At 33.5% G+C, this 19,737-nt stretch overlaps 1 protein-coding gene across 1 annotated transcript in view; it reads left to right on the forward strand.

Annotated features, from left to right (window-relative positions):
* The first annotated feature begins 1,249 nt into the window (after nucleotides 1–1,249).
* Nucleotides 1,250–19,737, forward strand: part of bbx (bobby sox) — a 41,802-nt gene continuing 23,314 nt past the window's right edge. Inside the window, exon 1 of the mRNA XM_075302413.1 lies at nucleotides 1,250–1,376. The gene's annotated coding sequence lies outside the window, so the exon portion shown is untranslated. The remainder of the gene's footprint in view (nucleotides 1,377–19,737) is intronic.

A 19,737-nucleotide genomic window follows, 5' to 3' on the forward strand; every position in this document is an offset into this window, starting at 1 on the left:
AATACACAAAAATGAGTCTTATTTTAAAGATTTGTATTTTGAGACAAAGTCAGAAGACGAAATATCAATTTATAAGATTGATCAATTTACCTGCTATATTGGGATCACTTGTGAAAGCATTAGGTTAACCCTCTAATGCCCCAATTATTTTGCCAGCTGATTACATTTTCATTATTAACGACATAAAGAGAAATAAGCAAGAAAAAATTATACGATAAAATTCAGCATATGCTGCAAAGCCTCTTGAATAGTTTCAAATAAGTTTTCTTTTTATTTTGCCCATTTTTGTTGTCTTAAGGTGTGTTCTACTAAAAGCTTCCTTATTAAATGAAGCCCACCTAAAGGCGGGCATGGGCATTAGAGGGTTAAGATATTGTCTCATTTCTTTTAGAATATAAAGTGGTATTTATATTCCTCTGTAAAATTATTTCATTATTATCAAAAGGACTGGAAACGACATTTCAATAAAATTCTTTTGTTATAATAATTGTTAGTTCTGCCATAAATAAGTAACATTTTGCCGAGACCAACGTCGTAGTACTTTACCTTTTCAAATATTTTGGAATATCTCAAAGATTAAACCGGAATTCAGTAATATTGAAAGTTGTTTCCAGTTTTTTTTTTTTTTTTTTTTTTTTTTGTGGCAAACTGAGTTTATTGTGTAGAACATTATAGCAATCTACAATAAATGCATAACTTTACGTTCACAAATTATTCTGGCAAAAATTAATATCAATAAAAATGTTACGAAGGCACACAATTTCGATGAATCGTCGCTTTACTAGGCTAATATACCATGCATCATTATAAAGACAAGTAAAAAATGTAAAACCGACTTAAATTTATTTTAGTTCATAAAAATATTTTATTTATAGTAAAATTTTCACCAATGTGTGAATTTTTCTTGATTTTAGTTTTTTTTTTGCTTTACCTAACGACACGAACTAAAAATAAGAAAACTTTTTAAACTCAAATCAAGCACACAATTTTACAAAATTCGAATTTCACACAAAAGAGTTAATCGAAACAAAAGATTTCCAGCAATAGTTAGTAATATATCTTTTACGAAATTTTGGTGTTCATATCCAAACTTGTTTCTTTCTCTGAGTGTTATGAATATTGGTAAAACATTTTTTGGAAAGCTGTTATTCTCGCTCAGCAATAATCACACAGTCCCACCTCTGTGGATTTTTGTTGACGTTGACGCTTAACATATGATTTCTCGTTACTCTTGCTTCAATTCGTTTGTATATTTTCAACTTGTCACAAAGTACTTTGCGCTGCGTTTGCCAAAACAAAAACCTGAAATACCAAAACGTATTTCAATAATAAATAGACAGAAAAATAACTGAAAGAAAATTTATTGTGTATTCTTAGTAAGTGAAAATGAATTAGAATTAATAATATTTTTTATTTTAAATTAAATAAAAGAAAAATTGGAATGGAATTCCATTTTTTCATATTACTTACTCGTGCATCAATGAAAAAAGCTTCAAACACTACACATGTACAAAATTTTGTATTTTTTTACAAAACGTCCAATTTTTGTCGAATAAATCGGAAGTATAGTTTTCGATTACATTTGTTTGCAAAGTGTTTGGATATTTACATTAATTTATTAAAATATAGAATGAATACATTTTCATAAAAGATTAAATTTTACGTTTTAGCCATTTAATTTATATTGATGTGTATGTTTGTAAATATATGTATTTTTTATTCGAAATAAAGACTAAAAAATTTTTATCTCATTCGTATGACGGAAAGCAGAAATCATTGAGAGAATGAGCAACGACAAAATAAAAACAATATAAATGTATGTACATATGTGTATTGAGTTCATTTCAACAAAAATATGTTTTAAATAAAACAAAGACTTTCTTCTGTAAACACCTTGAATAAATATAGGCATCAATATCAAAATATGAATTCATTTTCTGTATCTGTCTGCCTTAACTTCTCATTAAAGCTAACTTTTTGATCGAAAGTTACTGATTATAAAAGACAATATTATTTTTCTGGTTCTGCTGTTTATTTTTGTGGATAAGTTGTATGATGTCTTGTATAGTAATTTTGTTTGTCTTTTTTACAATATTCAATTAACGAATAATTTTTAATAGTAGGTATATTGACCAAAAATGACCATTTTTATTACCAAAAATAAATAATCATGATCAGTCGGCGGGTAAAGCAACTTTACTATAACCTCCCCTATGAATACGCTCATTATACATTTCTTTTAATTTGATTGAATTTAGTTTACACAGAAAAACTTTTCTCTGATTCAATCAATTAATTGAACCTATTAATTATTTAGTGGAAATTGCTTCAATCACTAAAATGCTACTATCAATCACATACTGATTTGGAAATTAAACATATTCTTGTTTAAAGAATTAATTGTTTTCTTCGGTACTTTCAATTAATTTTTTAATTTGTTACATTAAAAATATAGATTTTTGTCGCAAAACTCAACTAATTTTTTAAATTGGATAATCAATTATTTATTATATGATTATTTATTTACTAAAAATTATATTATCTTTAAGTGAAATAATTTTCTTGTAATTTTCATACGATTTAGTTTTTTTTGTGAATTTTACGGATTTGTCTTGATTTGGGTCAAAATGTAATGATTCTCGTATTTCCACTGTAAAAAATTGTTGGGAGGCCAATGATTTCTTGCTATTAGCCGTGTAAAAATAATCATCTTTATATAAAAGATATAAAGATAAAAAATATTTTTCTGGCTAATATAATCTTCCCTCACATTTGCTCACTTCCTTTTTCTGTAATACAAACAATGTAGAAGACGCACTATCCACTGGCGTCCACGAGCCGATGTAAACAAACTTTATTTAACACACTGAAAAAACTGTGAACCCACCAGGAAGAAAACTTTTGGTTAATTTTAGACAATTTTGAATATTTTTAGAAAATTCTAACTAAACAGTATTACAAACTCCGGCATCACGCCGATATCACATATCACAAAAGTAAGCAAATATTTTTCGACAAATTTAAGAAAAATTATTAGACATTATTTTTTTTTTCACTTGTGACAGAAAATTATGTAGTTTAAAGGAAAAACTTGGAGTTCAAAATTGCAAGAATGTCTTTAGTGACATACGAAGTTAATGATGGGCGTATTTATAGTAAAAGTTACAAATTTAAAGAAATTATGAACTATTTTGTGAGAAATACGAATGTAGTAAATCTTTATGCTTAATTTGTGTATAATTTTTCCCGTTTTTTAGTTAATTTAAAGGAAACTTTCTCCAAACATAATAAATCCATGAACTAAAATAGAGTTAAATTGGCTTTAGTGAAATAGAGAGTTCACTTTTGAGTGCAGAATTATACCTTTAGGCCTGTTTCTTAAAAATTTTGGAAACGGAAATAATGTAATTTCACTTATATTCCAAAAATGTTCACAAGATTTCGAAAAGATGTCTGGCATTACATACTACTATATTAAATTATTACTATGAAACTTCAAAATGTGTCTTAATATAAACGAAATGGACAGTGGTTTTGGTAATAAAAGTTTGAAATTTTCAAAGAAATTAAAAAACCTTACAAAAGAACAACGTTTTCCAAACGTCTCTTTCTTCGCGTGTAGTGAAGGCAGGGCAACGACTGACAGTCGTTCTACTGTCTTTAAGTCACCCCATAGCATTTTCGTCGTCCTTCCGACCGTTGCAATGGTCCACATCGTTTTATGTGTCCCCCGTGCCCATTCATCCAACTCTGTCCGTGTTGCCTCTACTGGCTTTGCGTTCTATAATTTCACTTCCCTTTGCATCCTAACGCTTATCTCCAGTTCATTGGCCTTATGATGCGGATCCTGCCACATTCCGAGTATTCGTTGATCATACTTCTGCACTCCAATGCGGTTCGCAACCGAAACGTAATGTCTGATGTTACCTTCATTGATTCAATCTGAGAAAATGTTCACGTTTTGTAACCACGTAGTTCCCAACCTTTTAACACATTCCGTTATGACACGCACTTCTGCCTGCAGGATTGTGCTGGAATCCGAGAATCGGAATATGATCTACGTGGATTGTTGCGGCATCCGCCAGAATCGTCTCCAAAATTGGAAGAAGCATTCTCATATTGGAGAAATTTTAACTAAAACATAATAATTTCCATGAACTAAAATAAAATGTCTGTTTCTGTATGTCGATCGAACTAAAACGATCGACTAAAATGGGAAAAATCAGCTGAATTTATAACCAAAAGTCAGCTGTTTCTATGAACTTCAGTCGATCGATAGAGCTCATCATACCGAAACGGGCTGTAAATTGGCTTTAGTGCCTTCGATTTTTGAGTGTAATATTCCGTCCTTACTTGCTACCATTTCGTTGATTTCGTATTCGATTATTGACAGCATTACTAAGGGATTAAACAAGTTTGTTGGTCCAATTAATTTTTAATTGAAACTTCAATCACGAAAACATCGGTTGTAGTTTAGTATTGGAAAGAAAATTTTTTCAATTGCTAGGTTTTACAGAAATTACTTTCTTGCCAAATAAAAGGCGTTTAACGTGTACCACATATATGTTCGTTTCTTATCAGTTAAAGTCCTATTTATAGCCACCGATACTTTCGTCGCATCGGCAGTGATATCTATACCGCTACAGTTTTGGTTGATAACGCCAAAATTGTATGTGGTATTCTAATATGGCCATTTAAACTGTGTTTAATTAAAAATACCAAACATTAAAAAAAAGTCGAGACTTAATATACTAAAAATACAAGTACAGTGAAATAACCGGATTGAAGATGCTAACACCTATACTTCATCGACGTTTGTTAGTTGATGTACAACGGTTGTAGTCTAGTTGTACATTTCAAAAAAACCGAAATTGCTTTGTCTGCTGATATTCATTATTTAAAGTTTTGAGTAGAGCGAAATATTTTTACAATTTTTGTAAATCATAAGACATTCCTGTTCTTCTTTCTGTGGACGTTTTGCTGTTAAACCATTTTGGACCACTACTCGATTCCATTTTCGTATCAAAATGAAATGGGTGTTATGGGAGATTAGCTTATACCAAACGAAATGTACGAGAAAAACAAAAACCTTGTTTAATTTTTGATATTTATTTTTATTATACCACAACAAATTCTCAAAACTTGTTATTTGCTAAATCTGCCACGTTTTTTATGAAAGGTACCGTCGAAACCGATTTGGGCGTAAATATATGACATTTTTATACCCTTCACCACTACTGTGGTACAGGGTATAATAAGTTTGTGCATTTGTATGTAACGCCAAGAAGGAGTAATCATAGACCAACCTTTTAGTATACGGATCGGCTTAGAATTAAATTCTGAGTCGATTTAGCGATGTCCGTCTGTCTGTCTGTCCGTCTGTCTGTTGATGTATTTTTGTGTGCAAAGTACAGCTCCCAGTTTTAGTCCGATTGTCCTAAAATTTGGTATAGGGTCCTGTTTTGGCTCAAAGACGATCCCTATTGATTTTGGAAAAAATCGGTTCAGATTTAGATATAGCTGCCATATATATTTTTCACCGATCTGGTCATAATTGGTGTGTATATCACCGATCTTCCTCAAATTCCGTACATCCGAATATTTTATGAGTCTCGAAAAACTTGCAAAATATCAGCCAAATCGTTTCAGATTTAGATATAGCTCCCATATATAGCTTTCGGCCGATTTACACTCATTTGCCCACAGAGGCCAATTTTTTGCTCCGATTTAGTTGAAATTTTGCATAGGGAGTAGAATTAGCATTGTAACTATGCGTGCCAAATTTGGTTCAGATTTGGATACATCTCCCATATATGGCTTTCGCCCGATTTACACTCATATGACCACAGAGGCCAATTTTTAACTCCGATTTAGTTGAAATTTTGCACAGGGAGTAGAATTACATTGTAGCTATGCGTGCCAAATTTGGTTGACATCGGTTCAGATTTAGATATAGCTCTCATATATATGTTTTTCTGATTTCTACAAAAATGGTCAAAATACCAACATTTTCCTTGTTAAATCGCCGCTGACTCTAATTTTCCTAAACTTCTAATACATATATATCGAGCGATAAATCATAAATAAACTTTTGCGAAGTTTCCTTAAAATTGCTTCAGATTTAATTGTTTCCCACATTTTTTACTAAAATTGTGTTCCACCCTAGTGCATTAGCCAACTTAAATTTTGAGTCTATAGATTTTGTAAAAATCTATAAAAATCGAGTGATATTTAAATGTATGTATTTGGGACAAACCTTTATATATAGAACCCAACACATTTGACGGATGTGATATGGTATCGAAAATTTAGATCTACAAAGTGGTGCAGGGTATAATATAGTCGGCCCCGCTCGACTTTAGACTTTCCTTACTTGTTTTAAATAAATTTCGAATATTTGAAGGATCTAAAAAATACTATACCAAAACAAAATTCAATTCAAACCAAAGAGAAATGTGTCGAGAACAAGGTTAATGCGAAGTCGACAAACGGTAAAATGAATAAATTTCTTTGAGTGTAAAATACGCTGAATGCACCCCTTCTAAATAATTGATCATTATTTTTCCAATAGATGGATTATTTATCTGTATCTCGTGTTGTATAAATCCGATCGGACTGCGCAACATGGCAATAAAAATATGACAATTCGTACAAAATATCTTGTATGCCTGTTTTGTGATTATTTCATTCGCACGATTGCTTCGATACCGTTCCGGTAATTTCGATGTTCAAGATACACCACGCACTGAAATGTCAATTCTTAAAAATGTAGATAAAATCATAGGTATTGACGAGTCCAACCATCATGTAAGCCTTTTGTAACCATTTGAATATGGCTGGTTGCGGTTGGTGGCCGATGAAAAGGGACTCTAAGCCACATTCTCACATATCTAATAATTTCGGAAATTTAAATATTAATATTTTGAAACTTTTGATCGAAAGGAAATTCTATTTTTCCAATAGAAATAACGGGCTATCACTATACCTAACATAATCTAAATACAGGAATTCGAACATGTTTTTGAAATGCAATCTGAACGTAAAAATATTTATTTGTGCCACACAAATTCTTATATAACAGGTTGGCTGATAAGTCCCCGGTCTAACAAAGAAACACATTTTTTTGTCAAAATTCGTTTTTATTATTCAACATAGTTCCCTTCAAGAGCGATACAACGATTATAACGACCTTCCAATTTTTTGATAACATTTTGGTAGTACTCCTTCGGTTTTTCCTCAAAATAGGCTACAGTTTCGGCGATCACCTCTTCATTGCAGCCAAATTTTTTCCCTGCGAGCATCCTTTTGAGGTCTGAGAACAAGAAAAAGTCGCTGGGGGCCAGATCTGGAGAATACGGTGGGTGGGGAAGCAATTCGAAGCCCAATTCATGAATTTTTGCCATCGTTCTCAATGACTTGTGGCACGGTGCGTTGTCTTGGTGGAACAACACTTTTTTCTTCTTCATATGGGGCCGTTTTGCCGCGATTTCGACCTTCAAACGCTCCAATAACGCCATATAATAGTCACTGTTGATGGTTTTTCCCTTCTCAAGATAATCGATAAAAATTATACCATGCGCATCCCAAAGAACAGAGGCCATTACTTTGCCAGCGGACTTTTGAGTCTTTCCACGCTTCGGAGACGGTTCACCGGTCACTGTCCACTCATCCGACTTTCGATTGGACTCAGGAGTGTAGTGATGAAGCCATGTTTCATCCATTGTCACATATCGACGGAAAAACTCGGGTGTATTACGAGTTAACAGCTGCAAACACCGCTCAGAATCATCAACACGTTGTTGTTTTTGGTCAAATGTGAGCTCGCGCGGCGCCCATTTTGCACAGAGCTTCCGCATATCCAAATATTGATGAATGGTATGACCAACACGTTCCCTTGATATCTTTAAGGCCTCTGCTATCTCGATCAACTTCATTTTACAGTCATTCAAAATCATTTTGTGGATTTTTTTGATGTTTTCGTCGGTAATCACCTCTTTCGGGCGTCCACTGCGTTCACCGTCCTCCGTGCTCATTTCACCACGCTCCGTGCTCATTTCACGCTTTTGCATACCAATCAATTATTGTTGATTTCCCTGGTGCAGAGTCCGGAAACTCATTATCAAGCCAAGTTTTTGCTTTCACCGTATTTTTCCCTTCAGAAAACAGTATTTTATCAAAACACGAAATTGCTTTTTTCCCTTTTTTCCACAATAACAAAAGTTGCTTCACAAAAGACGCTGTATCTCACAAACTAATTGACTTACAGACGTCAAATTTTGACACGAATCATTTGAAGGTTGGTACTATATAAAAATAATATGCATTTAATACTAGCGACGCCATCTATGTGTCAGACCGGGGTCGTATCAGCCAACCTGTTATGTAAAAACTAAGTAATTTACCTACACTAAAAAAACATGCCCGGTTCCAAAGATTTTGTCTTTACTTTAAAAATTTTTGTATTGATTCCGAGCCAAAGAAGCGGAGAATACAAGTAAGGCTACTTTTAAGACACAATTCTCTTTTAAATTTGGGTTTTGTGTACATGATTCAGGGAAGCAAATTTTTTTCCTTTAAAAATGAGTTAACGACAACTTTATTTTCCAAATTAAGACTCAACTTTTAGTAGAAATTATGCTATGTTTCATGTAAAAAACGTCTTTAAAATAAAGTGTTAAAAACATGTCCTATATTTGAACGATTTTTTGCTTTGTAGTCAAGATGCAAAAAGACAACAAAATTAAAGACAATTTCATTAAATTTAACGAATTTTTCTGAATTATTAAAGTCAAGTTGAGCTTCAAACATCTTTTCTTGCATCTTTTCTTGCATGTTATGATACCCATTTTTATGTGAAATCACTTAATTATAAGGACAATACGACTTCATTGAAAAGTTTATCGACTTTTGGACAAGGAAAAAACTTTATATTAGAGAAATGCGTCTTCTATGCTAAGCAAAATTTACATTCGTATTTTAAAGACATGAAATCTTTGACCTCACGACAATATTTTTTTCAGTGTAGCCAACTGAACTTTATTTTAGTCAATGGAGATTAGTCGATTTTAGTTAAATTTTGCCAAATGTGAGCAAATGTTCTTTATTTGAATAATTTTTTGCTAACTTTAATGACGTGAACTAAAAATAAGAAAAAAGTTGTACACAAATATAGTGCACAATTTTACTAAAAAATATCAACTATTTTCCCAAAATAGGAGAAGTTTGCTTAAATTGAGTTCATAAGTCTCTCAAATGTGTAAATTTTACTAAAATTGTACCTGTCTTGAACGTCGTACAGCGCTAAAGATATTTTAGCAATTTTTAAATCCAATTTTTTCCTTCAACATATGAAATTTTCTTAAACATCAGGAAAAAATATTATTTTTAATGCATTTTCTTCCATTTAACAAAAAGTATAAACTTATTTGTAATAGGTTGCAATTAGAAAACTATTTTAGTTTAAAATTTTCTAAAATAAACCTATATTTTCGTTCATGGATGCAAAGATAACATTTCAGAAAGGTTGATTTCGGCCATAGTGTTTCAGATGGTATTCCTTTTGCATGAATTTTTGCATGTTAAGGTAAATACTACACTCAAAAAACTCCCCTTAAGGATTTTGGTACTGATTCCGTGCCAAAGAAGGTGCTTCTTTAAAATAAAGAAATTTTTATTTGTTTTTATCGGATTAAAGGTAATCGTGTACAAATAAAGTCCAAATTGTAACAGATACTTCAGAGCAAAAAATGTTTTCGTAATTTCCAAAAAAAAAAAAAAACAAGTATATACGGCCGTAAGTTCGGCCAGGCCGAAGCTTATGTACCCTCCCCCATGGATTGCTTAGAAACTTCATCTAAACACATCCACAATCGAATTACTTAAGTTGCGGTAACGCTTGCCGATGGCAAGGTATCTTAAAACCTCCTAACGCCATCTTCTAAATTGTATGTAAGTCGATACGTGGTCGATCAAAAAAGATCGATCAAATACGTATGTAATTCAGTTTAATAAAATAGACATAAAATTTTGACAAAATTTTCTACAGAAATAAAATTTTAACAAAATTTTCTATAGAAATAAAATTTTCACAAAATTTTCTATAGAAATAAAACCTTGGTAGATTATTTTTGGCTTGAGTGGCAACCATAATTATGAACCGAATAAAATTTGAACAAAATTTGAAAAAAAATGAAACTAATTTTGACAAAATTTTCTATAGAAATAAAATTTTGACAAAATTTTCTATAGAAATAAAATTTTGGTAGATTATTTTTGGTTCGAGTGGCAACCATGATTATGAACCGATATGGACCAATTTTTGTGTGATTAGATTTTGGTATGGTTGTTAGCGGCCATATACTAACACCACGCTCCAAATTTGAACCGGATCGGATGAATTTTGCTCCTCCAAGAGGCTCCGGAGGTCAAATCTGGAGAACGTTTTATATGGGGCTATATATAATTATGGACCGATATGGACCAATACTGGCACGGTTGTTAAAGATCATATACTAACACCATGTTCCAAATTACAACCGGATTGGATGAAATTTGCTTCTCTTTGAGGCTCCGCAAGCCAAATCTGGGGATCGGTTTATATGGGGGCTATATATAATTAAGGACCGATGTGGACCAATTTTTGCATGGTTGTTAGAGACCATATACCAACACCATGTACAAAATTTCAGCCAGATCGGATGAAATATGCTTCTGTTAGAGGCTCCACAAGCCAAATCTGGGGATCGGTTTATATGGGGGCTATATATAATTATTGACCGATGTGGACCAATTTTTGCATGGTTTTTAGAGTCCATATACCAACACCATGTTCCAAATTACAACCGGATTGGATGAAATTTGCTTCTCTTGGAAACTTCGCAAGCCAAATCTGGGGATCGGTTTATATGGGGGCTATATATAATTATGGTTCGATGTGGACCAATTTTTGCATGGTTATTAGAGACCATATACCAACATCATGTACCAAATTTCAGCCGGATCGGATGAAATTTGGTTCTCTTTGAGGCTCCGCAAGCCAAATCTAGGGATCGGTTTATATGGGGGCTATATATAATTATTGACCGATGTGGACCAATTTTTTTACAGACATTTATACATGCTTTTCTGTATTCTCTGATGAGTGAGCTCTTTGCTTGCTATCATACACGTGCATGTACTCATACTCATTTTGTTCTAACGGTATTCTTCGCTTACTTCTTTTAGCTTTCGTACATATTCTAAGCGATGGGCGCGTAACCAGTCTTGTAATTTTGTTTTTGTTTTCATATCGATAACAGTCAACTAATTTCGCAACAAAACAATTTGTTGAAAATTCAGAATATTTCTATTATTTCCTCTGTCAAGCATCTACAAACACATTTCAACAACAAATGCCTCATATTCAATAGACAAATTTGTTGAGCATCAGCAGATTTTACATACAAATAAATTTGTTAATATTTATTTGCAGCTATTTTTGTGTGTAAAGACATTTTTGCAATTTCAGCCTTCAATTTTTCCTTCAAACTTTGAAATTTTCGTTCTAGTGAAAAAATAATGATTATGTTTAAAAGTTTTCTTGAATTTGTCGAAAAAATTTCCTTTTTTGTGAAGTGTAATACAGGTTATTTAAAATTTTCTATAATCAATATAATTTTTTTTAAATTAACCAAAATTTTCATTCATGATGGGTTCACTGTTTTTTGAGTGTATATAAAGGGTGATTTGTTAAGAGCTTGATAACTTTTAAAAAAAAAAAAACGCATAAAATTTGCAAAATCTCATCGGTTCTTTATTTGAAACGTTAGATTGGTCCATGACATTTACTTTTTGAAGATAATTTCATTTAAATGTTGACCGCGGCTGCGTCTTAGGTGGTCCATTCGGAAAGTCCAATTTTGGGCAACTTTTTCGAGCATTTCGGCCGGAATAGCCCGAATTTCTTCGGAAATGTTGTCTTCCAAAGCTGGAATAGTTGCTGGCTTATTTCTGTAGACTTTAGACTTGACGTAGCCCCACAAAAAATAGTCTAAAGGCGTCAAATCGCATGATCTTGGTGGCCAACTTACCGGTCCATTTCTTGAGATGAATTGTTCTCCGAAGTTTTCCCTCAAAATGGCCATAGAATCGCGAGCTGTGTGGCATGTAGCGCCATCTTGTTGAAACCACATGTCAACCAAGTTCAGTTCTTCCATTTTTGGCAACAAAAAGTTTGTTAGCATCGAACGATAGCGATCGCCATTCACCGTAACGTTGCGTCCAACAGCATCTTTGAAAAAATACGGTCCAATGATTCCACCAGCGTACAAACCACACCAAACAGTGCATTTTTCGGGATGCATGGGCAGTTCTTGAACGGCTTCTGGTTGCTCTTCACTCCAAATGCGGCAATTTTGCTTATTTACGTAGCCATTCAACCAGAAATGAGCCTCATCGCTGAACAAAATTTGTCGATAAAAAAGCGGATTTTCTGCCAACTTTTCTAGGGCCCATTCACTGAAAATTCGACGTTGTGGCAGATCGTTCGGCTATTCATGATGAAATGTCAAAGCATACTGAGCATCTTTCTCTTTGACACCATGTCTGAAATCCCACGTGATCTGTCAAATACTAATGCATGAAAATCCTAACCTCAAAAGAATCACCCTTTATGAAGACGATAATATTTTTATCAGTTCTTGTCAAATTATGGATGGGAAAGATCCAAGGCATTGATTCCGAAAAAAGTAACAAGCTGGTTTTCAGCTTGAAAACTGGACATTGTACTTACCTTTACCATAAGAAATGATGATTGTTATTAATTCAGCATATAACGTATACGCAATGGTCAACTCGGAAAACTCCATCACATCTATGTATAAAACGTATACGTCACGATATACAATCAAAATCAATTAGGAATCGCAATCACTATTTCAAAAGTCGACTTCTTCCAAATTAAAAACAAGTATATACGGCCGTAAGTTCGGCCAGGCCAGATCTTATGTACCCTCCACCATGGATTGCATAGATACTTGTACTAAAGACTGTCATCCACAATCGAATTACTTGGATTGTGGTAACACTTGCCGATGGCAAGGTATCTTAAAACTTCTTAACACCGTCTTCTCAATTGTAAGTTAGTCCATACGTGGTATATATTAAACAAAAATAAAAAAGGCCGATTAAATACGTATATAATTCAGTTTGACAAAATTTTCTATAGAAATACAATTTTGACAAAATTTTCTATAGAAATAAAATTTTGACTACATTTTCTATAGAAATAAAATTTTGACAAAATTTTCTATAGAAATAAAATTTTGACAAAATTTTCTATAGCAATAAAATTTTGACAAACTTTTCTATAGAAATAAAATCTTGACAAAATTTTGTATAGTAATAAAATGTTGACAACTTTTTCTATAGAAATAAAACTTTGACAAAATTTTCTATAGAAATAAAATGTTCACAAAATTTTGTATAGTAATAACATTTTGACAAAAAATATAGAAATAAAATTTTGGTAGATTATTTTTGGGGATCGGCTATATATAACTATAGACCGATATGGACCAATTTTGGCATGGTTGTTAGCGGTCATATACTAGCGCAATGTACCAAATTTCACCACGTACCAAATTTCAACCGGATCGAATGAAATTTGCTTCTCTTTAAGACTCCGCAATCCAAATCTGGAGATCGGTTTATATGGGGGCTATATATAATTACGGACCGATATGTACCAATTATTGTATGGGTTTTAGAGACCATATACTAACACCACGTACCAAATTTCAAACTGATCGGATGAATTTTGCTCCTCCAAGAGGCTCCGCAAGCCAAATCTGAGCGTCGCTTTATATGGGGGCTATACGTAAAAGTGGTCCGATATGGTCCATTTGCAATCCGACCTACATCAATAACAACTACTTGTGCCAAGTTTCAAGTCGATAGCTTGTTTCGTTCGGAAGTTAGCGTGATTTTAACAGACGGACGGACGGACATGCTTGGATCTACTCAGAATTTCACCACGACCCAGAGTATATATACTTTATGGTGTCTTAGAGCAATATTTCGATGTGTTTAAAACGGAATGACAAAGTTAAAATACCCCCATCCTATGGTGGAGGGTATAAAAATATATTTTTTTTTCGACTTTTGAGATTATTGAAAATTAAACGAAAAAAAGATCTGCATCCCTTTTCAATACAAATACCAATTTTTCATTAAATGTCTATCAGTCGATTATGCGCGACTATCAAAGTCGATTATTCGATTTAGTCAATATATAAAAGTTTGTTAAGCGAAATGACCCGATTTCGTAAAATATGTATAAAAACTCGAATTTGTAGATAACGAAAAATCAACTTTCGAATTTTGGACAAAAAGCCGATTAGTCGATTTTGGACTTTTATATCCCTTACATCCATGCAGTGGGTAACTATTAGGTAACTTCCTAGACGGGGATGTAGATGATGTTAATACGCATTGAAGACTATGGGTTTTTGTCTTAGTTCTGGAATACATACCTGTTGTGATATATACACCTGCAATCGATATTCTTGTTTTTTGTTTGAAATTAACTTTTGTAAAAATCAAAACAGGCGTAGAATTGTTTGCTTGAAAAAGAAAACCAATATATACATATTAATTTTTAATTTTCCGGACTGTGAAAAACTTTATCCAAATAAAGTTCTAATTTTATTCACTAAAAGTTGCCTATCCCGTGTCCTTCTATAAGAGGTTATGGGCGATACAAAAGAAGTTCATGGGATTCCCCAGTTTAATGGCCAGGGATTTGATGATTGGCAATTTAGAGTAAAAATTCATTTGGATTCTCTAGATCTGTTGGAAGTTCTCACCGGCAATCCTCCAGATGAAGAGGCCAAATTAAGAGAGTTCAAGAAGAAAGACAAAAAGGCTATGGATAAAATAGTGAGTTTCTTACATGCGGATTGCATTAGTTTTGTGCGTGAAAAAGCAAGCGCAAAGGGTATGTGGGAAAGCCTGCAATCTGTATTTGCTAAGAAGTCCGTTGGAAATCAAGTTCTTATCAGAAAACAATTGGCAAAGATGAGAATGAACGAAGGGGACTCTATCGTAAGTCACGTAATGTCATTTGAAAATTTAATTCGAAAGCTGAAGTTGTCCGGCGCTTGTGTGGAAGAAAGCGACATCCTTGCTCAATTGTTTTTGACCCTGCCCGAAAAATATGATCCCCTGGTGACCGCTTTACAAAGCGTAGATAATGAACAACTGACATTCAATATGGTGAAGGAGAGGCTAATTTCCGAAGAAGCCAAGTTTTTGGATCGTGATGAAGCTGATATGGAAGGTAAAACCGCACTTTCAAGTAAGAAGAAGCCCATTCCGAATACAAAGAAGCGATTTAATGGCAAATGCTTTAAGTGCAATAAGTTTGGACACCAGGCTAAGGATTGCTGGCAGCGAGATGCTCGTTCTGCCAAAACAACTAAGAATTCTGTCTCATTTATGGCATTCAGAAATCAAGTTAGGGCGCAGAATTCCGAAATAATATTCAAACTTGATTCTGGTGCTAGCGACCACATTGCAAAAGATAAGCAGATATTCAGCACAATGGCCAGTCTAGAAAATCCAGTGGAAATCAATGTTGCCAAGGACAGCGAGTCAATTACAGCTCAAAAAATTGGAAATGTCGAGGGCATAAGTAATAAAGGCGTAGAAATTCTAATGAAGGATGTACTTTATGCCCCAGCTTTGAGAGACAATTTGTTATCAGTAAGGAAGCTGACCAAGTCAGGACTTAAGGTAAACTTTTACAAAAATAAGGCAGTTATTTTGAAAGATAGCAAAGAGATAGCCACATCTTTATGAACTAATATTGAAATATAAAAGCCATAGTGCTCTTGCATGTAATCAAAGCAATGTTGAGTTGTGGCATAAAAGGCTTGGACACATTGGAACATCAGGTATGAAAATCATATTACAGCAAAAATTGATTAAAGAAAATGTAAAGCCAGACCTTATGGGTTTTTGCGATGTTTGTGCCGAGGCTAAACAATGTCGGGAGCCATTTGAGGGAAAGAGACCTAAAACAACTCGTTTACTTGAAAGAATTCATTCTGATGTTTGTGGGCCAATAACTCCCATTGCCTCAGATGGTTCAAAGTATTTCGTCTCATTTATAGACGATTTCAGTAATTTTGCTATGATTTATTGTATAAAGAAAAAGTCCGACGTCTTCACTAAATTTAAAGAATATGAAGCCACTGTCACAACAATGTTTCCAAAGTCAAAGATTTCAAAGCTTAGAATAGACCAAGGTACCGAGTATTTATCAAAAGCTCAAAAGGATTGGTATAAATCGAAAGGAATACAAATAGAATACACAATGGCATATACGCCCCAGCAGAATGGAGTGTCTGAGAGGTTTAACAGAACCGTCACGGAGAAGTTAAGAGCCATGCTTCTCGAAAGCGGAGTTCCGAAATTTCTTTGGAACGAAGCGGCACTTGCTGCAGTTTACATAATCAACAGAATACCAACTTCGGCTTTAAAAGAAATGGTTACACCAGCAGAAAAATGGTATGGAAAAAAGCCCGATTATGAAAAATTAAAGGTATTTGGTTCGAAAGCATTCGCTTGGATTTCGGATAAATGTCGAAAGAAACTTGATCCTAAAAGCAAGAAAACTGTATTTATCGGCTATGCACCGAATGGATACCGGTTGTGGGACATGGGAAGTAGAAAGGTAATTTTAGCTAGAGATGTTAAATTCGACGAGGGTAGCTTCCCATATAAAAATCTTTCCGAGAAATCAAATGACATAAAAGTAATTTCGTGCATCCACGAGCAAGAGGGGGAAGACAATAGTGATGCTCTGGATGCCGAAGAAGAAGAACCTGAAAACAAAACCCCTCAAGTTGAACCCAGCCCAAATAGTCCCCTATCTGATGAAGAAGACAGTGAACACTTATCAGAAGACGAAGATAACCCAAATATACAAAGGAATAATAGCGGAAGAATCCGTCGACTGCCAACAAGATTCATAGATTTTATTACCGGACATGAGGCAAATGTCGTACAAAATAGTGTTCCAGAAAATTTTCAAGAAATCTTCAACAGAGACGACACTGAAAATTGGTTGCACGCTATTGATGATGAACTCCATTCTATGAAAAAGAACCATGTTTGGGATTTCGTTAAAAACCTGATGGGCAAAGGCTTTTAAAAACAAGATGGGTGTTCAAGATCAAAGAAGACAGAAACGGCAATCCAACAAAATACAAAGCAAGGTTAGTAGCAAAAGGATTCCTTCAGAAACATGGCATTGACTATCTGGAAACTTTTGCCCCAGTTGCAAAACTATCAACAGTCAGAATTGCTTTAGCTATTGGGATTCATCATGGCTATTACTTTCATCAACTTGATGTTAAAACCGCCTTTTTGTATGGAGATTTGAAGGAAGACATTTACATAGAAATTCCAGAGGGTGTCAAAAGTGATCCGGGACTTGCATGCAAACTAGTAAAATCTTTGTATGGGCTAAAGCAAGCTCCCAAATGCTGGAATGAAAAGTTCAACCTATTTCTGCTATCTTTGGGTTTTTCAAGATCTAGACACGATTATTGCCTTTATTTTAAGATCGATAACAAGAAAACGAACGTTATTATTCTTATAATATACGTTGACGATGTATTAGTAGTTGGCAATAATCAAAATGTAATAATGGACTTGAAGAAGCAACTTTCTAAAAATTTCGAAATGTCAGACTGCGGCCCATTGAAGCATTTTCTTGGCATGGGATTGGACTTATGTGATGGAAACCTAAGTATATCACAAGAAGCAAGTATTTCCAAAATTTTGAATAAATTTGGAATGGTTGAATGCAATCCAGTAAAATCCCCAATGGAGAAAGGTTTACAATTGAATAGAAATGATTCTAAAAATAACCCAAATTTACCTTATCGTCAACTATTGGGGAGTTTAATGTATATCATGCTATGTTCCAGACCTGACATATGTTACCATGTGGGTTACTTGGGCCGTTTTCAAGATAATCCTAGCGAGGTCCACTGGCAACACCTTAAACGTGTTCTACGTTATTTGAAAGGAACAATGGGCATGAAACTGAATTTTAACAAAACGTCCGAAGAACCAATAATTGGATATGCAGATGCTGACTGGGCAACAGATTTGTCAGACAGAAAATCTGTAAGCGGCTTTTTGTTTAAAGTGTATGGCTGCACGGTATCATGGTGTAGTAAGAAGCAACAAACAGTGGCAACTTCTTCCTCGGAAGCAGAATATATAGCATTAAGCTTAGCTACCACTGAAGCACTATGGATACGAGGTATAATGGAAGATTTGAAGGAAATCTGTGATTATCCTGTAAAGATTTTTGAAGACAATAAAGGATGCATTGGGATGGCCAATAACCTTGAAAGCAAAAGAGCAAAACATATTGACATCAAGCATCATTTCGTTAGAGACAACATTGCCAAAGGAAAAATAGCTGTAGAACATATAAGAACAGAAGATCAAATAGCTGACTTGTTCACCAAATCATTGGATACCAACAAATTTATGAAGTTGCGTCATGCCACCGAATAATCGATTGAGAGGGGGTGTTGTGATATATACACCTGCAATCGATATTCTTGTTTTTTGTTTGAAATTAACTTTTGTAAAAATCAAAACAGGCGTAGAATTGTTTGCTTGAAAAAGAAAAAAAAATATATACATATTAATTTTTAATTTTCCGGACTGTGAAAAACTTTATCCAAATAAAGTTCTAATTTTATTCACTAAAAGTTGCCTATCCCGTGTCCTTCTATAAGAATACCTCCGATTGTTCGTGTAATCCCCCAATTAATTATTAATAGTATAAAGAGCAAAAGATGAAGTAGTGCACCTATAGTTCGATGTTGTTTAAATATGATTTTAGAATGTTTATCGCACTTACACCTACAAATAAATGTATACTGTATATATGCTGATATCTGTATATGCATACATATATAAGTATTCTTTTTTTCACAAGCTTGCATACAATAGAATGTATGAATAGACGCGTTTCTTTTGCAAAGGTTGTTGTACCCTAATCGATTCATTAGATTGTCACCAAGTAAAAAATTGCAATGTTTGCGAATTTTTAATATGCGTAATTCTGTGTATATGTATACATACAGAAAGAGTGTATAAATTATGATCTTGTGATTTGTCTGTTTGATGATGTATGAAAATTCGATAAACAGTTTAAATCATGTCATATTCGCATCATATGTGTATTGAGGGTACACCCAGAAAAAAGTGCATTCGAAACTAAAGGAAAAAATGTTTATCAATTTTGTTTAGCCATTTTATTTCCATTAAGTTAAACTTTTGTGTGAAATAATAAAATTTACTTGTTTCAGTAAAAAATCCTAAACTGAAAGCAGTTAGGAATAGTTCATTAACTAGAATAAGGCATAGAATTTTACTAATACTGTTTTCTTCGCTGGGTATAAGAATTTACTACTGAACAAGAAAATTTTATTCACTGATAACAAAGCATTCGTAAAAATAAACAAAAACCGAACTAAAACCAAGTTTCCTTAAATTTAGTAAGATTTCTTATAAAACGATAACACTGAATTCCTTTATTATAGAAAGCTTATCATACATACGAATAACACTTGGCATAGAAAAATATTTTAGTTCATTCGTACTAAGAAGTATTCAATCCTTTCAAAACTTAAGGAAACACATTTGGAATTTAGGATATAGGAAAAT

The sequence above is a fragment of the Haematobia irritans genome, chromosome 3 (assembly GCF_050003625.1).
Source record: "Haematobia irritans isolate KBUSLIRL chromosome 3, ASM5000362v1, whole genome shotgun sequence".
Lineage (NCBI taxonomy): Eukaryota > Metazoa > Arthropoda > Insecta > Diptera > Muscidae > Haematobia > Haematobia irritans.